The sequence below is a fragment of the Mirounga angustirostris genome, unplaced genomic scaffold (assembly GCF_029215605.1).
Source record: "Mirounga angustirostris isolate CCGP_5_RB_7025 unplaced genomic scaffold, mMirAng1.0.hap1 SCAF_2, whole genome shotgun sequence".
Lineage (NCBI taxonomy): Eukaryota > Metazoa > Chordata > Mammalia > Carnivora > Phocidae > Mirounga > Mirounga angustirostris.
Window position 1 is genome coordinate 145164437 of NW_026991710.1, and position 6240 is coordinate 145170676.

Genomic DNA, 6240 nt, shown 5'->3' on the forward strand with positions numbered 1-6240 from the left:
AAACATTTTCTGACCATGAAATTAGAAATCATTTACAAGAAAAAAAGTGAAAAAAATTAAAAAAAAATACATGGAGACAAATGAAAGGGCAAACTAAATGGTTCAAAATCTTTGGGATACAGCAACAGTAGTTGTAAGAGGGAAATTTATAGCAATAGAGGCCTCCCTCAAAAAACAAGAAAGAATCTCAAATAAACAATCTAACCCTACACCTGAAGGAAATAAAAAAAGGACAAATAATGCTTAAGGTTAGAAGGAAATAATAAAGATCAGAGCAGAAATAAGTGAAATAAAGACAAAAAAAATCAGAAAATATCAATAAAATCAAGAGCTGGTTCTTTACAAAGATAAACAAAATTGATATACCTTTAGCCAGACTCATGAAGAAAAAAAGGGAACTCAAAAAAAGAAAATCAAAAATGAAAGAGAAGAAAAAAACAGACACCACAGAAATACAAAGGCTTATAAGAGAATACTATGAAAATTATATGGTAACAAATTGGATAACCTAGAAAAAATGGATACATTTTTAGAAACATATAATCCCTATTAAAATACCAACAGTGTTTTTTTTTTTGCAAAACTAGAATAATAATAAAATTTGTATGAAGCCACAGAAGACCCTGAATAGCCAAAGAAATCCTGAGAACGAAGAAAGCTGGATGTATCATAACCCCAGATTTTGAGATGTACTGCAAAGCTGTAGTAATCAAAACAGTATGGTACTGGCACAAAAAATAGACACATAAATCAATGGAACAGGATAGGGACCTTAGAAATAAACCCACATTTATAGGGTCAATTTATGACAAAGGAAGAAAGAATATACAATGGGGAAAAGGCAGTCTTTTCAATAAATGGTGCTGGGAAAACCGGACAGCTACATGCAAAAGAATGAAATAATCACTTTCTTATTCCATAAACTAAAAAAAACCCCTCAAAATAGATTAAAGACTTATATGTGAGACCTGAAGCCATAAAAATCCTAGAAGGGAACACAGGCAATAATTTCTCTTATATCACCCCTGGTAACATTTTTAAAGATATGTCTTCTAAGGCAAGGGACATCCAAGCAAAAATAAACTATTGGGACTACATCAAAATAAAAATCTTTTGAACAGAAAAAAAAACATCAACAAAAAGCCTACTGAATGTGAGAAAATATTTGCAAATGATATATCCAATAAGGGGTTAATACCCAAAATATATAAATAACTTATACAACTCAACACCAAAAAATCTGATTAAAAAATGGACAGAAGACCCAAACAGACATTTTTCCAAAGAAGACATACAGTTGGCCAATAGACACATGAAAAGATGCTCAACATCACTCATCATCAAAATGCAAATGCAAAAACCACAATGAGATAGTACTTCACACCTGTTAGAATGGTTAAGATCAAGAAGACAAGAAACAGCAAGTGTTGGCAAGGATGTGGAGAAAACGGAAACCTTACACTGTTGGTGGGAATGTTAATTGGTACAGCCCCTGTGAAAACAGTATGGAATATCCTCAAAAAATTAAAAATAGGAAATACCATATGATCCAGCAATTCCACTACTGGGTATTTTTCCTTGGGTAAATACTAATTTGAAAAGATATGGGCACCCCTATGTTTATTGCAGCATTATTTGCAATAGTCAAGGCATGGAAACAACCTAAGTGTCCATGAATAGAAGAATGTATAAGAAGAATGTGGTATATAATATACATAGTGGAATTTACTCAGCTATAAAACAGGATGGGATCATGATATTTGAGACAACATGGATGGTCCTGGCAGATATTATGCTAAGTGAAATAAGTCAGACTGAGAAAGACAAATATCATATGATTCCACTCATAAATAGAATCTAACAAATGAATAAACAGAAAGAATCAGAAGGGAAGAGAGGTGGGAGGATGGGCAAAATGGGTGAAGGAGAGAGGGAGATACAGGCCTCCAGTTATAGAATGAGTAAGTCTCAGGAATAAAAAGCATAGCAAAAGAAATACAATGATATGGTAAGAGTGATATAATGGGATAGATGGTAACTATACTTGTGGTGAACATAGCATAATGTATTACCCTGTTAAATCACTAGGTTGTACACTTGCAACTAGTGTAACACTGTGAGTTAACTATACTTAATAAAACAAAGAAACATACAATCTTCCAAGACTGAATCAGGAAAAAAAAGAAAATCTGAACAGACTGATTATTAGTAACAAAATTGAATTGGTAACCAACAAACACCCAAAAAACAGAAGTCAGGACCAGATGGCTTCACAGGTAAATTCTATCGAACACTTAGAGAAGAGTTCATACCTATCCATGGGAATAAAGCTCCTTGACATGGCTCTTGGTAATGGTTTTTGGATAGGACACCCAAAGCACAAGCAACAACAGAAAATAAGTGGATCTTCATCAAACTAAAAAGTTTCTGCATAGCAAAAGAAACCATCAATAAAGTGAAAAACCAGTGTACAGAATGGGAAAAAATATTTGCAAGCCATATATCTGATAAGGGATTAATATTCATAATAGATAAAGAACTCCTACAATTCAATAGCAAAACAATGAATAATCCAATTACAAAATGGGCAAAGAACCTGAACAGACATTTTCCAAAGATATATAAAAGGCCAACAGGTACATGAAAAGATGTTTAATATCACTAGTCGTTAGGGAAATGCAAATTAAAACCACAATGAGATATTACCTCACGCCAATTAGAATGGCCATCATCAAAATACAAGAGATGACAAATGCTGGCACGAATGTAGGAAAAGAGAATCCTGTGCATTGATGGTGAGATTGTCAATTGGTACAGCCACCATGGAAAGCAATATGGAGGAACCTCAAAAACATTAAGACTACTATGATTCAGCATACAAGGCCTTATGCTAAGTGAAATAAGTTAAAGAAAGGCACATACTGTATAATCCCGCTTATGTGTGGAAGCTTAAAACAAAATAAAACCCAATCAACTCATAGAAAGAGATCAAGTTTGTGGTTACCAGAGGTGGGGGGGGGGGGCAATTGGAAGAAGATGGTCTAAAGGTACAAACATCCAGTTATAAGATAAATAAGTACTAGGGGTATAATGTACAACATCATAACTATAGTTAACACTGCTGTATGATATATAGGAAGTTGTTAAGATTAAATCCTAAGAGTTCTCATCACAAGGAAAAATTTTTTGTTTTTTCTTTTTACTGTATCTACATGAGGTGATAGATGTTAGCTGAAGCTATTGTAATTCACAATTTATATAAATGAAATATTATGGTATATGCTTTAAACTTATACAGTGGCACATGCCAATTATTTCTCAATAAAACTGGGAAAAAAGTGAACAAAAATATACATTTTGAAGAAGAGGAAACTTGGAAGGCCAATAATCAATTGAATAGATGCTTTACACTAGACATGTTAGAATCACAATTTTTGTCATTTATTGGTCACATGACAAGGAGCTGCATGTGGCCTCTAAAATCTGAGAACCGTCTCTAATGAGGACCTGAAACTCTCTATCCACAACCACAAGGAAATGAACTCTCCTCTCCTGGAGGACCTCATAAGTCAATCTTTCCCATTTGAACCTCCAATGTGACTGCAGCCCTGTCTGGCTCACTGCCCACTGAGACCATGAAACAGAGGAATCATCTTGATTGTGTGCCAGGACTTCAGACCTACAGAGACTGTGAGGTAATAGATGTGTTTTTAAATCACTAAAATTGTGGTAATTTGTTATGCATAAATAGAAAACTAATATCTTTGTTTTCAGTTTCTTCAAAAGTAATGTGGAGATAATAGTATTAATTCACGGTACAGTTTTGAAAATTAAATATATATTCATTTATATTACATTATATTTGAAAATCATTATTCTTTTATTTTTCCATGTCTGCATTTAATTTCTTTTATGAATCCTCATTCCTTTGTGTGTCAGGAACATAAATTCAGTTAATTCTTAATTTTCTCTGCAAAATATATTTTTAATCTGATTTCTAGGGGAGGTAGTTAGAGAGTTGCAACAACCTTGGGTTGACAGAAGGTTATCTGGGTTACAACAAATGCATGAGAGGTGCACTTTCTCATTGAATAAAACTGGTGTTTTCAATAGCATCTTTTAAAAAATGGATTTGGAAATTACTTTTCTGAACAAATGTAGGCTGGTGCTTTCTGCAATCCTCTTAGCATAGTGTTATTGTATCTGTTTTTGCTGTATAAGTGCAATTCTGAATGATGTCAATATAGTTTTGGAGTCTACACTTATAGAGATAGATTTAAAAAATTATCCCACAAGGCACTGTTTTGCACTTCCTCAGGAAAAAAAAAAATCAAATGGCTTACCAGAAAGTTCACTGTATTTTGTTAAAAAATTGCACAAAGTATTGATCTTTAATTTCACTATTGGATAAAGCTTATTAGTCAATACATTAGAGACTGCCAGTCCAATAAAATCCATTTATCAGATACACAAGTATCTTTTTCCTCTGCTTCTTAAAAAAACATAACTCTCTCACTTTAAGTTACCCTAGCACATACTGATTCACACTGTGCATTCTCATTGGTGTCTTTTTTTCTTTTAATTTGGAAAGTCCTTCTTAGTTATAGTGTATGTCATACTAACAGTTAACAGTTATTATTGATTTACTTTTATAAATTGGCCATGCAATGCAACAGCAGTTAACAACAAAAAATACACTTAGTCTTACATTTAGAATGTGTGAAATATAGGTAACAAAATTATATTTAATTGATTTTTTTTTTATCAGCAACTACTAGTTGGTAGACTATAGAGAACCACCTATGTTCTCTGGACCAATATTGAAGAAAGCTACTCATGGGGAAGAATGTAAAACATTTACTTGTGCTCCTTGGTCCTTGAAACATGATTTGAGCATGTGGCAACGTAGTATATTAAGATGTTCATTTTTGTCTCCTCACATATATAAAAGGGAAAAATGAAAAAAAAAAATCTAATACTCCTTTCCCCATCTCTCACCCATTGAAAACATTCTAATCAAGCCTAGGTGTTCTAAGGTAAAGGCTTTTCTTATTTCTAGAAGAAATGTCTTTGAATTTCCAAAGCCTATTTAAAGAAGATCTTCAGCCAGCTGATAAGTAGCTCAGCATCATTAAAAGCAGCACAAAAATTTCTGATTATCCTGTTATTAAAAAAAAAGCTGCTGTGAAGGGCAAATCTCAGTTTTAAAAGAATTGGTGGAGGGGCGCCTGGGTGGCTCAGTTGGTTAAGCGACTGCCTTCGGCTCAGGTCATGATCCTGGAGTCCCGGGATCGAGTCCCGCATCGGGCTCCCTGCTCGGCGGGGAGCCTGCTTCTGCCTCTGACCCTCCCTCCTCTCATACTCTCTGTCTCTCATTCTCTCTGTCTCAAATAAATAAATAAAAAACAAACAAAAAAAAATAAAAGAATTGGTGGAGAACAGAGGACAAGACCAATCGTTTTTTGTAGCAGAAGCATCAAAGACAAGCAATAGTTATCACCATGTACTAAGCCTCTTCTCATTTCTAGGAACAACATAAATCCCTTTGAGTTCTGTCCTATGCAGTAGAAAAGGACAAGGAGCCCCAAGATTACCTAAACCAGATGCTTCAGTATCCATGATGAGTAGGTAGGGTACACACATGAGATTTAATTTCATTTAGAAATTTTAAAACATAGTTTGTTTCATAAAACTCATACACAAAAACCATAATTCTTATCTACAGATATGTCAGATATCTGAAAATAAAAGAAAATATGAATGGATAAATGCAGGTTGAAAAAAGGAAGGTAGAAAACTTTAAGAGAAAGGCCCCTTGGCTGGTAACTTAGGACTCATTAGTAATGAGATTGGAATATTCAGTTTTTCTTATAAATAAAGTATTCTTGATCCTCTAAAAGTTTTTAAGAAATGTCATAGAGGGATATAAAAGAGGTAAGAAATTACAACAACTGAGTCTTTATCTGGTTACATATTATGCAAAAGAATTATCTTTATTGCTTTGTCAGATGTAAACCTAACAAAATTTTAGGATTACATAAGATTTATAGATGATAAAAGTAAAGGTTTCTTTCTTTTTTTTTTTTTAAAGATTCTATTTATTTATTTGACAGAGAGAGAGGGAACACAAGCAGGGGGAGTGGGAAAGGGAGAAGCAGGCTTCCTGCCGAGCAGGGAGCCTGATGCGGGGCTCGATCCCAGGACCCCGAGATCATGACCTGAGCCAAAGGCAGTTGCTTA